The sequence below is a fragment of the Neoarius graeffei genome, chromosome 14, assembly GCF_027579695.1.
Source record: "Neoarius graeffei isolate fNeoGra1 chromosome 14, fNeoGra1.pri, whole genome shotgun sequence".
NCBI lineage: Eukaryota > Metazoa > Chordata > Actinopteri > Siluriformes > Ariidae > Neoarius > Neoarius graeffei.
In genome coordinates, this window is record NC_083582.1 from 52,307,717 (window position 1) to 52,323,852 (window position 16,136).

Sequence of the window (16,136 nt, forward strand, 5' to 3'; positions counted from 1 at the left end):
CTTTTGCCCGTAGTCAGCTGGGATGGGCTTCAGCTTGCCTGTGACCCTGTAGAACAGGATAAAGCGGCTACAGATAATGAGATGAGATGAATGGCTTCCCACATAAGATGCTTATAATTAGAAAATAATCTATCTTTCAGTGGAGTGAAAAAATGTGATGATGTTAGAATTTGCCAAAATACTTTACAGACTTTGGTTTTAGGTAACAAGCAAGAAATGAAAAAGGATAAAACCTGAGAAATGCAGCAACAAATCTATCTGAATTAACATGGAACAACCCAGGAGCAAGATTTAAATGCAATAAGATTTAACACACACAGACCTTTTCTTAGCTTAGTGACATTACTCTCTAAATATGTTTCTACATGTTACAGCTTCACCAGAAATTCAGATTTAAACCCATCCATCCATTATCTGTAGCCGCTTATCCTGTTCTACAGGAAAGCTGGAGCCTATCCCAGCTGACTATGGGCGAGAGGCAAGGTCCACCCTGGACAAGTTGCCAGGTTATTGCAGGGCTGACACAGAGACAAACAACCATTCACACTCACATTCACATCTACGGTCAATTTATAGCCACCAATTAGCCTAACCTACATGTCTTTGGGGGAAACCAAAGTACCCAGAGAAAACGCACACAGACACGGGGAGAACATGCAAACTCCACACAGAAAGGCCCTCGCTGGCCGCTGGGCTTGAACCCATGACCTTCTTGCTGTGAGGCAACAATGATAACCACTACACCACTGTACCGCCTCAGATTTAAACCATTGCGATCTAAAAAAAATGAGACAAAAATATTATACTTCGTCACATATTTATTGAGGAAAATGATCCAATATTACATATCTGTGAGTGGCAAAAGTATGTGAACCTCTAGGGTTAACAGTTAATTTGAAGGTGAAATTAGAGTCAGGTGTTTTCAATCAATGGGATGACAATCAGGTGTGAGTGGGCACCCTGTTTTATTAAAAGAACAGGGATCTATCAAAGTCTGATATTCACAACACATGTTTGTGGAAGTGTATCATGGCAGGAACAAAGGAGATTTCTGAGGACCTCAGAAAAAGCATTGTTAATGCTCCTCAGGCTGGAAAAGGTTACAAAAACTTCTCTAAAGAGTTTGGACTCCACTAATCCACAGTCAGACAGATTGTGTACAAATGGAGGAAATTCAAGACCATTGTTACCCTCCCCAGAAGTGGTTGACCAACAAAGATCACTCCAAGAGCAAGGCATGTAATAGTTGGCGAGGTCACAAATTACCCCAGAGGCCCTGTCCACACGGCAACGGATTCAGGTGACTCCGATACAATTGCTTATCGTTTAGGCCTGGCGTCCACACGGCACCGGCGTTTTGGGTGCCCAAAACGCAATCTTTTTGAGAACGGGTTCCAGAGTGGAAAGATCTGGCAACGTTGCCGTTGTGAAGTCGTCTGGATGAGTAGAACGGATTTGTTTACGATGACGTCACAACCACATGACTGTGAGTGCTTCACGCCTGGTAGAAGTATAATGAACTCGATGCGAGTTGTCAACAAATCCTACAACTTGGTTCATGAAACGCGCTTACAAAATATTTTCACTGTGAATATTTATTGTGTAATGGTGCAAAGTGAGAGAGAGAGAGAGAGAGAGAGACTCTGCCCTTAGGGCAGAGTCAATCCCGCCAGCAAAAATAGGGAAAAAAAGGAGCGATCTCACCTCTTCAGATGATGGTTTAAGTCCGACAATACATTCCTCAAAAAGGGCGTAGAAGAGCAAATTAATCCATCAACATGTAGCATTCAATTTATTCCAGACCATTAAAGACGCCGCCTTCCGCGTAGAATCATACGTCATCCTCGCCGCCATATTGGATAGGTCAAAGCGGAGAATAAAGATTCATGTGCTGCGTTTAACTGTACCAACAGGTTTACCGTCCAAACGAGATCACATGGGATTACCTTTCACAGGTGAGAAACAACAAATTAATCCATCAATGTGTAGCATTCAATTTATTCTGGACCATTAAAGACGCCGCCTTCCGCGTAGAATCATACGTCATCCTCACCGCCATATTGGATAGGTCAAAGCAGAGAATAAAGATTAGCTGTGTTTAACTGTACCAACAGGTTTGCCGTCCAAACGAGATCACATGGGATTACCTTTCACAGGTGAGACTGGAAAAATACTTTTCATTGTACAGTATTTGGTCATTATAATGTAATTTTCCGAACAGATTTTCCTGACTTTGTGGCTAATATGAAGTCTCGCGCATAATAGTTTATGCGCATGCGTCCTTACTTCTTCTATTGTTCTGGTGTCTCCGAAGGGACCGTCTTACAGCGCCCCTAGAGGTGTGGCATGTGTATTGCATCGTTTTCAGCAAGCGTTGCGTTGCCATATGGAGCTGATATTTTACTGATCGTTGCCCATTTGGACGCGATATATTTTTAAATAACATCTCGTTGCCGTTGTCGTGTGGATGTAGCCTAAGCAACTGAAGGCCAATGTTCATGAGCCCACCATCAGGAGAACACTAAACAAGCATGGCAGGGTTGCAAGGAGAAAGCCACTGCTCTCCAAAAAGAACATTGCTGCTCATCTGCAGTTTGCTAAAGATCACGTGGACAAGCCAGAAGGCTATTGGAAAAAAATTTTGTGGATGGATGAGACTAAAATAGAACTTTTTGGTTTAAATGAGAAGTGTTATGTTTGGAGAGAGGAAAACACTGCATTCCATGAAACATTGTGGTGGTAATATCATGGTTTGGGCCTGTTTTGCTGCATCTGGGACAGGATGGCTTGCCATCATTGATGGAACAATGAATTCTGAATTATACCAGCGAATTCTAAAGGAAAATGTCAGGACATCTGTCCATGAACTGAATCTCAAGAGAAGGTGGGTCATACAGCAAGACAATGACCCTAAGCACACAAGTCATTCTACCAGAGAATGGTTAAAGAAGAATAAAGTTAATGTTTTGGAATGGCCAAGTCAATGTCCTGACCTTAATCCAATCAAAATGTTGTGGAAGGACCTGAAGCGAGCAGTTCATGTGAGAAAACCCACCAACATCCCAGATTTGAAGCTGTTCTGTATGGAGGAATGGGCTAAAATTCCCCCAAGCTGGTGTGCAGGACTGATCAACAGTTACCGGAAACGTTTAGTTGCAGTTATTGCTGCACAAGGGGGTCACACCAGATACTGAAAGCAAAGGTTCACATACTTTTGCCACTCACAGATATGTAATATTGGATCATTTTCCTCAATCAATAAATGACCAAGTATAATATTTTTGTCTCATTTGTTTAACTGGGTTCTATTTATCTGCTTTAAGGACTTGTGTGAAAATCTGATGATGTTTTAGGTCATATTTATGCAGAAATATAGAAAATTCTAAAGGGTTCACAAACCTTCAAGCACCACTGTATTTCATAGAGTACATGATGCCATGTACCCTAACAAGGGTTCTAAGGCCTTTGGAGAAAAAAACAGCCCTCCACCATATTTTACAGCTGGAATAGGGTTCTTTTCATTACAGCCATCCTTCTTTTTACCCCAAACCCACCTTTAGTGTTTATTGCCAAAAAGCTACATTTTCAGTTGCTTAGAAGTTACCCTGGGGTCCTTTGTGACCTCGCCGACTATTACACGCCTTGCTCTTGGAGTGATCTTTGTTGGTCGACCACTCCTGGGGAGGGTAACAATGGTCTTGAATTTCCTCCATTTGTGCACAATCTGTCTGACTGTGGATTGGTGGAGTCCAAACTCTTTAGAGATGGTTTTGTAACCTTTTCCAGCCTGAGGACCATCAGCAATGCTTTTTCTGAGGTCCTCAGAAATCCCCTTTGTTTGTGCCATGATACACTTCCACAAACATGCGTTGTGAAGACCAGACTTTGATAGATCCCTGTTCTTTAAATAAAACAGGTGCCCACTCACACCTGATTGTCATCCCATTGATTGAAAACACCTGACTCTAATTTCACCTTCAAATTAACTGCACTGTAAAAAATACAACTTAAAATTCTCTGCCTCACAAGGATTTTTGCCTTCAGCTACAGCAAAATGGTTATTTGCATTGTAAACTAGGCCAAGAACATTACTTCAACTAAGTTTTGAAAGTTTTATGTAAAAAGTTGACCTAAATGCATTATCTAAATTGTCCCAATTGAGAAACTGTAGTTGAACCCTAGTTGAGGCCAGGTCAACTATTTCGCGCATGCTCACTTTGGAGTTTTACGTTGTACGGGGTCTACGAGGCATTCCTTTCAGGGAAATTCCGTTTTGGTTGGAAATTTTTCTCCTACCTCCATTTTGATTTTGAACTACACAGTGGTCGATTACAATCTACAAGTACAATCTACAAGTGTGCTATTGTTCGTAATGACATGCAGTTTGCAATTTGTCAACCTTTTTGTATGTGTTTTAATAGATTCACTCTTTATGTTCATTGTATGCATATTATACACCATTGTATGCCATTTGTAGCATTTTAATTGGCTGGTACTGAATTGTTTGCACATTTCATTTGTCAAATTAGCTTCAGGCTTAAAATAAGTGAATGTGTGACTTAACAAAAAAGCACTGCCACTACAGTTTTATAGCAGTTTTGCTACCATCATGTTAAAATAAACATGCTATTTGAACTTGATTGTTATATGTTTTATTGTGGGATAAAAAGAAAATTGAAATCAAATTTTGAAGTTTTTACTTGGATGAAAGATTAGTGGCCTTAAAGTTGAATTATCATGTAAAACTGAAAAAAATAAGTTTGTGTGAATATGAAGGCTAAGTTATCTGAGACCAAAAGTATAAGTTGGCACAACTTTCTTCAAAACTTAAAAATCTTAGTTGTCACATAAACTCAAAAATCCTGTGCAGTAAGTTGCCTTGAATTTTTAAGTTGGCGTAACTTTTTTTTACAGTGTGCTAATCCGAGAGGTTCACATACTTTTGCCACTCACAGATATGTAATATTGGATCCTTTTCCTCAATAAATAAATGACCAAGTATAATATTTTTGTCTCATTTATTTAACTGGGTTCTCTTTATCTACTTTTAGGACTTGTGTGAAAATCTGATGATGTTTTAGGTCATATTTATGCAGAAATATAGAAAATTCTAAAGGGTTCACAAACTTTCAAGCACCACTCTACCAGGACATTTTAAATCTGGCTGCCTCTGCCAGGAAGCTAAAACTGGGTTGTCATTGAATCTTCCAGCAGGACAATGATATGAAGCACATGTCCAAATCCACACAAAAATGGTTAACTGAGCACAGAATCAAGCTTCTGCCATGGCCATCTAGTCCCCTGACCTGAACCCTATTGAAAACCTGTGGGATGAGCTGAAGAGGAGAGAGCACAAGAGAGGGCCGAGGACCCTGGATGATCTGGAGAGACTGTGTAAAGAGGAATGGTCTCAGATGCCCTGCTCTGTATCTCCAACCTTATAAAATATTATAGGAGAAGACAGTGTTGTTTTACTGGCAAAGGGAGGTTGTACACAGTATTAAATGCAGGGGCGCCAATAATAATGGCACGTGTTTTTGTTGAAACTAATTATTTCTTAATGAGGGATTTGTTTTTCTCTCAATAAATTTATTTCAAGTAACAGTTGGATTTTTCCTCACGATTTCAGAGTGAGATGAAGAGACTTTGCCAAAAGGTGGAATTTTATTCTTTTACTTTTTACTGATCTTTACAAGGGGCACCAATAGTCATGGAGGGCACTGTATGTCCAGGTCACATCTGCAAATTGTGTCTCCTTATCTTTGATCTTGAGCAAACAATATAGAAAATCCTCAAAGTCAGCTGGTTCATTTAATATGCATCATTGTCATCATATGTCATCATTCCTCAAGATATGGCTTCATGAAAAATCATTTTGATATTAAACTCTAGATATAAATAAAATAAATGTCATAAAATGTGTATATTACAATAAAAATATAATGTTAAACACAGTGATACACTTGAAAAGTGCAGATTCTAAGCCTCAGGTGTCTATAGGTCACCTGTAGTTCTCCAGATTCACTGTTTATGTTTATATATATATATATATCATCTCTAGCCGCTTTATCCTGTTCTACAGGGTCGCAGGCAAGCTGGAGCCTATCCCAGCTGACTACGGGCGAAAGGCGGGGTACACCCTGGACAAGTCGCCAGGTCATCACAGGGCTGACACATAGACACAGACAACCATTCACACTCACACCTACGGTCAATTTAGAGTCACCAGTTAACCTAACCTGCATGTCTTTGGACGGTGGGGGAAACCGGAGCACCCGGAGGAAACCCACGCGGACACGGGGAGAACATGCAAACTCCACACAGAAAGGCCCTCGTCAGCCACGGGGCTCGAACCCAGACCTTCTTGCTGTGAGGTGACAGAGCTAACCACTACACCACCGTGCCGCCTATATATATATATATATATATATATATATATATATATATATATATATATATATATATATATATATATATATATATATATAAGATCCATCAGCTGGTCTGTGAATTCAGATAATACATAATGAATTGTGTTTCTCTGTTCTGAAAATATTCATGATATACCATACTTTACCATTTAATTTCTGGTTTGTAGATGTGCTCTTTGATATGAACAGAATTTAAATGTAATGGGGTTTTTTTCGAGCTAGTGTACATTATTTAAAAGTTTAACATTTTGTTTACTGCTTTATGGTGAATCCTGTATTTCATTGGCTTTGTACCTGTACTCTGCACAATAACCATAAAGTTGAATCTAATCTAATCTAATCTAATCTAATCTAATCTAATCTAATCTAATCTAATCTAATCTAATCTAATCTAATCATGTAAATTTGGCTTTTAAAAATATACAATCACACGTACTTGAGGCTGAGCTGAAGCATTTATGCAAAGTTGGTTCAAGTTGTAAAGGCATAACACATAGTATTATAATAACTATCACTCATGATTTTAAAGGAATCACTGTAGATTTATATTACATCAGCTAAACAAGGGTTTGTTTGTATCTTTTGAATAATATTTCTTTAATACAATTGTAAACATATAAATGACTAATTGTACTGCAAAAGCTGTGAAATTCTCACTGACTAAATAACAGCATTATACCTTGCAAATAAAATGGGGGAAAACATACAAGACCTATTGTGCAATCTAGCAAATTTTCACATTTTAGAAAGCTTTGGCCTCTTACTAATCAACACATCAAATTTCTTCCAATTTCCCAAACAGGATAATGGCATTTCATAGTGTAGAATGAGAGTTGGAGGAGCTTGTAGGTCTTCAGGAGGAGATGAGGAGAGAAGAGGCTAGGGTTAACCAGAACATAGCCTCTGTGATGATAATGTAGATTCACCATTGAACTGAAGGGCTTGTGGAAAATTAATTTGGCTGTTCAACAGCTTCTTTCCCTTGAGCATGAGTCAATAACTTATTCCCTGGAGTCATGTAGCTTTATTTTACATCTGTCAGTCATGTGTAGAGGCTGAAGTGGGCGGGCATTATTGACCACTTATAGGGCTTAATGGGCCCCCCAGGCCAAACCCATCTTCTCTCTCTCTCTCTTTCTCATATACTCACACCAAGGATGTTTTTAATAATGAGAGAGAGAGAGAGAGAGAGAGAGAGAGAGAGAGAGAGAGAGAGAGAGAGAGATATTCTTGAATTAAGTATAAGAGCATTGATATTTGTGGATATTATTTAAATAGAAATGCATATAGAATATCAGTTTGTTTATAAAATTAAGTGTTCATAAATTCAGTCCAATAACCTATTGCTGATAGACACAATGTATTCCATTGTTTGTAAAATAATAATAATAATAATAATAATAATAATAATAATAATAATTGATGAGTGTCCTAAAAAATAAGTGACAAACATAAAACCAATTATTAAACACATATTCACCCTTCAAGCAATTAACTGATTCCATTATACACCATAATCAGACCTCCTTTGGATTAATATTGATTGTTGTTCTATTAAGCATTTAATTTGACAAAATTTAGGATTATCTTATGATCTTGAATCAACAGCAGTAGCAGTTAACAAAGTTAACACATTTATAGACCAAGATGGAACTGGTAACAATCACTGCAGTTCTTTGAGGTGCTCCCAAACTATGTACTATTTTGTTTAGTTTTTAATGGTGGTTTAACAATCACTGCAGTTCTTTGAGGTGCTCCCAAACTATGTACTATTTTGTTTAGTTTTTAATGGTGGTTTAACAATCACTGCAGTTCTTTGAGGTGCTCCCAAACTATGTACTATTTTGTTTAGTTTTTAATGGTGGTTTAACAATCACTGCAGTTCTTTGAGGTGCTCCCAAACTATGTACTATTTTGTTTAGTTTTTAATGGTGGTTTAACAATCACTGCAGTTCTTTGAGGTGCTCCCAAACTATGTACTATTTTGTTTAGTTTTTAATGGTGGTTTCTATTGATTGATTGATTGATTGATTGATTGATTGATTGATTGATTGATTATTTTCTGGCTGCACTTGTAACTGTAGTCATGTATGACAGACAGTATTTATATATTCTTATTACTAGTTTCTTCTTCTTCTTCTTCTTCCTCTTCTTCTTCTTCTTATTATTATTTATAGGTTAAGATTTCATTGCACACAATGTTGACTTGTAGTGTTGATGTGTGTGTGACAAAGCCTTGAATCTTGAATATTTGACACCTGCTGCAGAGAAGTATATTTTAGCTGAATGGTATAAACTGCAGAGCAATTTTATGACATTTATAAATAACATTGCTTTTAGAATCAAATATTTGAATCTTTGGAAATGTTTGATATTAAATTTCTATTCTTTCTCAATTTTTCTTACATTCAGACAAAATGCCTTTTCTAAATTGGGTTTATTGCTGAAAAAGAAACAAATTAAAGACGTTGTTTTAGTTTTGTTTGTTTGTTTGTTTGTTTTTTCTTCTTCTAAGTCAGGTGTTCATCTACATGAGCCCAGAGGTAGAGTAAAAAAATTTTATAAACAGAACTTCATAATTTTGCACAGGGAGTTCTTGCTCATCTTTTTTATACAATGAATTTTGACTATAATGCATTGTCAAATAATTCAAAATATGCACATTTGACACTACAGCTGCTCTCCATATTCAAATGTAGTGTGGCTCATAAAGCAGGCTGTCTCTGCATGCTGTGCTCCATCCATCAGCTCAGCTCACTATCACCTGTCACTACACACCAGCACCAGTAATAAATAAATAAGTATTATTTCTGTTTCATTCGTACTGCTATGAATTATTCAGAAATCCTAAAATATATCAAGTCACCTAATCACAACACATTGGCATTGGGATAATACACTGAAAACAAACCTCATTCCTTGGAACAACGAATATTCATATCACTTTCTGTAACACACACGCACAGTACAGTGGGGATCACAGGTGAGAAATGAAGCATATTTAACAGAAACGAGCAGTGTGTCTGGGGGAATGAGTGCAGATCCATTGTATAGTCACACCCAGTGCCCCACAGATAGAGATGAATTGTAGGAGCCCTAGCTGATGGGTAGAGACATAAGCCTTGACAAGCTTTAGATCCAAAGAATGACAATAGAACAAGCTCAAGCAAATCAATGGTAAGGAAAGCAAGTAGGGTCAAATCTTAGGTACACATCATCAGCACAACAGCCAAATGATGCCATCCATCAGAATGGACAATGCAATTTGCCCTCCATTTCCTCATCAATCAAACCTGATACGTGTGAATCAGTGTCTCTGTGGGTGCACTGGGGTTTGCTGGATGCTTCACAGGAGAGATAGAAAAATATATGCCAATTTTGTACATGCACACAAAGTTTAGTATAGGTTATAAATGCACATCAAAATATTTCACTTCCATTTGATATCTTAATTCTGTAAAGATTTAATAATCACGGCTCTCAAGATTTGCTGAAATCGTTAGCCAAATGATGGATAAGATCCAGCGACTCATTATAAATCATCTAATCACACGTCACATGCATACATTTTTAGTGCATCTTTTATGCCACTATTATGAGCTTTTCTCTAACGATTAAACAAATCTGTATGTGAATTCACTGGCAGTTGTATAACTGTGTGATGTTTAACATCTAATCTAATGATAATTTCTGTTTCGTTTGTAAGCAAAGATATCTGTACGAGGACAGTAAGGTTAAAAAATATTGGCTATGCTTATGATATTAAGCTGAGATGAACTGATACTTATTCTACTATTCTTATGAATCCCATGTAATTGGTTTTGAAAATAATTAAATAATCTATCGTTAATTTACCAATAGTCATTCTATTTCTAAAACACGAGAGAACAACACAGGAGTATTTTAAATATTCACATATTATAATAAATATGTTTGAAAAGACTAAATATTGTTTGACAATTATACCCTAACCTATGCATCTATTTCCTGACCTGCAATTTCTTTGAGTTCCATGCTATCACCTACATATGACCACACTCAGATGATTGAGTGATAATTAGCATGTGTCACAATATACAGCCCATGGATTTGTCGAAGATTTCAGGGTTGTATGCTTGAACAAACAGCTTACTTATCTTCCCTATGGACACCCTGCTGAGCATACACACACAAGACAATGACCTGTCAATCATGCTGTAATGACTGCATAAGCCATGCCTGAGCAGAGACGAATCCATTGTCACAACTCCATTAATCTTAATGTGAGCACTGCTCAGGCTGCTACAGCCATGTATATGTTTACCAATGCAATCAGCACAACACTAGAACATGCAACTCAAGTCTTTTCAGTGGCTCACTCTGAATATAAAAGGTGTGCAAGAGAGACGGTGCAATAAAACAGAAACATACGCATGAGGAATTGTCAGTCAATATCAGCAAATGCTTTTTATTCATGTATGAGCCAAAGATGGAAAAGAGGAAGAAATAGATTGATAGAATCAGAGGCCACACACACACACACACACACACACACACACACACACACACACACACACACACACACACACACACACTTACTTTCTTCAGCTGCCTAAAGGAACAGGTGTGTGTACTCCCACACAGAGGTCATGCTGTTTCAGTGGAGCGTTTTGATCAGAAGGGTTTTCCCCAACGTTTCCAATCCATCTATTCACTTATAATTCTGCTCCAAGGCAGGCGCACACACACACACACACACACACACACACACACACACACACACACACACACACACGTTCACGTAAATTCTTTCAAATGAGGCCATTTCTAATTTCTTAAGACTGTAACAAAAGGATTTTTTCTTTTTCCCTCACATATTTTATACAAGTTGTACAAAAAGGTATAAAGCTTAGGTTTAGGATTAATTTATTTGAAAACACAAGTTTTCAAATGAAAACACATCTTCTGAATTTGTAAAAATTTTTTATGAGCTCAGTTTGGCCAAATCAAACGATAGATTTCAAAATTGTTTTTATTAAGATAAATATATTCAGACATAATTTATGTCTTTGGAGATTTTGTTAAAAGTTACATAAGGAAAAACATGTCTTTTGTCCTATATTAATGAAGAAACTCCAATATACAGTAGAAGTATATGGTTCCAAGTCAATTTTGGCAGCATTTGTGCACTAACTCACTAGCACTACAGTTCACGAAAATGTTTTGCTCGTTTCCTCTGTTGATTTATGTGCACACGAATGAAACCAAATTGCTGTGGAGAGCAGGATCCTAATCCTGCTGTGCTGCATGTTCTACACTTTTTAACCAGACACTTGACTGTGTTGTGGCAAAATACAGATTCATCAATATGGATTAAAAATGACTAGATTTAGAATAAAACACCCCTGATCCTGTGACACTATGATTGACACAGACATCCTGTTTCTTCAGTCAGTGCCTGGGAGCCACTATCACTCTTCTCCCACTGCCACACAAGAGCAATTTTGCTTCCATGTTCAGGAGGTCAGAAGGTCAACATTTTCTTACAAGGATAAGTGGAGCAAGGCAGAAGGTGAGGTTAGAGATCATCACCTGCCAACTGGGTGTGGCATGATGAGCTTTGGTGATTGGTGTGGGAGATGTAGGTGAGGAGGATGAGGAAGCTGTGGGAGTGTGGGATGAGGAGCTATCAAAAGTGAGAAAAATCAGAGGTGAGGTGTTCAGGGTGAGCAGATTCAGTGTGGAGGATTCAGTCTGTCATCACCTGCCATACTGACATGTGTGTAACAGAAAGAAGGCTTAAAAGTGACAAAGAGAGAGAGAGAGAGGAGAAATGTCACAGCATGGAAACTGGAGCAGCCTGGATGTGATGCTGACTGAAGGTACAGAACCTGATATATAGACTTTTACATCATTTCACCAAACTATCAAGATCTAACAGACAATGAACTTTTTTTTGGTGGCATCAGAATGCCATATGCTGAGATTTAGTGCAATATAAAAAACACACATATGTGTACTGAAAAACTGATTAATATACCACCTTTCATCTCAGTGTTGTGCTTTGGAAATTAGGAGCAGATGGAGAGAAAGGAAGAGACTCAAGGTGTGTTGTAGAAAAATCTCCAATGTTTTAGGTGTACTTCCATACCTAAGGGCAACACAGTGCAATATGTATTGTTTCCTTCATTGTATTGCTACTTTGTATTTGCTTAGTCATACATTTACTTATTCATTTCTTCATTTTAGCTGCACTTCATTTTCCCCTCTTGATATTTGTCAATATGGGCTTGACCTCTACAGGCAGACCCTTTCCTGTGATGTTGAACCTGGCAATAGCCTTGAAAAGTGAGCTTTAAATTAAGCGAGGGAGAACACAGATTGTTGTATAATTCATCTGGACCCCCCGCTGAGATTCCTCAATGCAGCCATGTTACTGTCTGGATTTGAATTTCCTTTTGTTGCTGTGTTTGTGCAATACACAATGTGAATCCTGCCAGGGCCCAGTAAATTACCTCTTTAAACATTCATTTGGCTTAACCAAGAGAAGAAGGAAAAAAACTCTTGATTTAATATTCAATGAATAAGTTAATAAAAAGGATTTTTCCCCCATGCACATATTTTTCAACTCTCATCCTTCACTATAAAATCAGAAGCAGAAAAAAATGGGAAGAGACGCAGACTGAGAAAAATCAAGTCTCTGAATATATGTGTGATCAGAAGTATAACAACAACAAAAAAGAAGGAAGGAGAAACCGAGAGAGAGAGAGAGAGAGAGAGAGAGAGAAAGAGAGAGAGGGGAAGGGAGAGGATATGAGCAGGGACTGATGTGCCTCACAGGGCCCCTCCTGCCTCCCAAAATATCGAGCGCAGGAGGCGCGGGAGCGTGGCAGCAGTGAGGCGGCCCCTCGCTCCCCAGAGACTCAACACTGCTATCATTAGTGAGGGAGACGGCAGGCTCGAGTGGCATACAAACTTCAGCAAAACGTCAAGAGAAAGGAGTGCACCACTGCCGAGCTGGCAAACTTCACCAAATTAATACTGCTGAAAATAAAAGGCAGGACAACTTTCAACCAGCCAGAGAGAGGAGCCAGATAGAGAAAAAGAAAGAGTGTGAGTGCGTGCGGGTGGGGAAAAAGGCAGGAGGAAGAAAGTATGGGAATGTGCTGGGTTCTCACTAGGAGATGCGTTCGTTTTGGAGATCTGTGGCTGTGCTTTTCTCTGCCTCAGCAACTCAGACAGCGTTTGAAGACAAACCACACCATGGATGACTTCCTTTCTGATGAGGTCATCAGAAGTCTAGGAGATAGAAGACTGCACTTCTCTGGAGTTAGATTCTGCTAAAAACGTCTGAATCCTAAATCAAAATCCTAATTAATGCACAGACATCCAAAAGAATGCACACCTCTGCTTTCTGTCAAGTGAAGCTAAGCATGAACTTTATTATACAAACCCTTTCTACATCTCAATCAAATCTAGTCATAAACAGAACATATAAAGTTTTTAGAGCAAAGGTATGCACATTCAAAACCCACACTGAAAATCAACCTGTTGATGGACACTTTGATGAACATCTGTTCTGCCAGCTGCTCCGTTGTCCCATCCTACCACACACACATTACAGTGATGAACGATGGACTAATCACAGTGCCATCTCATCATAACTACTCTTTAAAATGTCTGCTTGAGCACTGATGCCAAAAATGGGTTAAAAGACTCTATAAGCTACAATCTGTCAGTGCTGTAATGACCTATTAGAGTTAGACAAATAAACAGAGCTGGAAATGACCACTTTGGATTCTACCATTTAAGAACATACCACAGAGGATACATGGAAAAAAAAACCAAAAACAAATACACAAGCAGTTCTGTACTTTGCACAGATATATCAATAACCAACATAGAAATACTATATTTGAACTGTCATCTATAGACTCACAGAAGTGTATAATTAACAGTTATTCCACGAAATCGAGTCGTACATGAGCTGATAGCCGATGAGGCGTGTAGTGTAGATTGAGTGAAATAACTGTTTTATTCTATCCATATTCACTGGATTTTGAGAAAGAGAGCATTACATTTATATTTGTTTTTTGCAAATTCGATAAATAAAAACTTTATACAAAACATCCGACCAAATCATTTCCACTTAGAATGTAAACAAACTGGCAAAATGACAGTAGCAATTTCTGAAAAATGCTATAATAATAATTCTTGAAAAATAAAAAAGATACACTCTTACCATCAAATACTTTTATTCCATATTTTGTTGCTTTTTTTGTATTTTGAGGGGTTTTGTTTTCTAGTAGAGTTTTTATTTCGTCCTCAGTTGGTTCAACAACATGCTCCACCATTTTGTTTTTCTCTACTCATGGTATATGAGCTGATAGCCTAGCAGTAGAGTAGCCAATCAGAGCGCACAATTACTCATATCCAGTGAATGTGGATAGAATAATAAGCCAGATCCCTGTATAAATTGCGTACGTGTAGGTATACACTCCAAGCCCCAGTACTCCACCACCATTTAACCAAATAGACAAATGTTATAACATCCTGTGTTCACAAGAGGCTTGAAGCGACTATATCTGTCAACCAAACCTACAATTTCCCAAGGGTTTTTTTCTTTTCTTTTCTTTTTTACTTACAATTTCTCTCCAGCACTTTAGAACTTCAAGTGGGAGAGCTAGTATCCTTCCTGAAGGATACTTCAGCCTGGCACTAAACGGGGAGAGATTCAGTTTATTGCATGCTCGTTTTAGAACAGAGAGAGGAGAAGAGGGGTGAAATCTCATGTAGGAGTTGTGTGACCTGAACTCCAACACATCTGCGGCCCTGCACAACTATGCTACTGAAGAAACCAAACACATCCTCTTTAGAAAATCACATGCAAGACAAGTTAGTTACATCAAGGACATTTTATCTTTTATTGCAGTCAGTGCCTGGCAGAAATAAATGCACAGGCACTATTGTGAGAGCAAATGCATTGATTTAAGGAACAAAGCTGCTACTTTTCAGTAATAGCTCTTTCTGCCATTTCAGTGTTTCACTGACCCATATGTTCTTAATATCATTCCCTTAGAAAAGATAAAAAATGTTTTCCACTCAATTCTCTATTGACTTGTGCTTTTAATGCCATTACACTACATATATATACAAAAAAAAAAAAAATCCAACTTGGTGTGTTAAATAAAAACTATTAGGGCTGTTTGATATAAAAGGCAGTAGCTTAGCTGTTGTGGTTCTCGGGCATATTGGCTGTTTGTTATTTTAAGTAAAGAACTCTTAGACGAGTCCCTTTTAAGGTATTTGATGCAGCATGACATCAAATGTTTCTATTAACTTACACAAGCACAGAGAAGGATATACATAGCTGATTCATCTCTACTCTATTTTATTATATTTCTCACATTTACCCAACAGAATTAATAAACACAGGCTGAAGCCAGATGTGTATCAAAATGATGAATGCTATTTATAGTGCAAACCTCTGCTCTCTGGATGCTACTTTTATCAGAGGGAACCCCCCCAAGACAAATCTGTGTTTAAATGTGGCTCCTCTTCCCCTTTTCGACTCTCACTGAAAAGGCACAGGATTAAGACAATGCATTTCTTTTTAACATGAAATAATAAAATATCAAAGCACTAGATGTCTCCTTTGGATCTCTGCTGATTTTTTCCCTTCTCTCTCTTTGTCTAGACTGGATGAAAAACTTTAAATTTACGTGA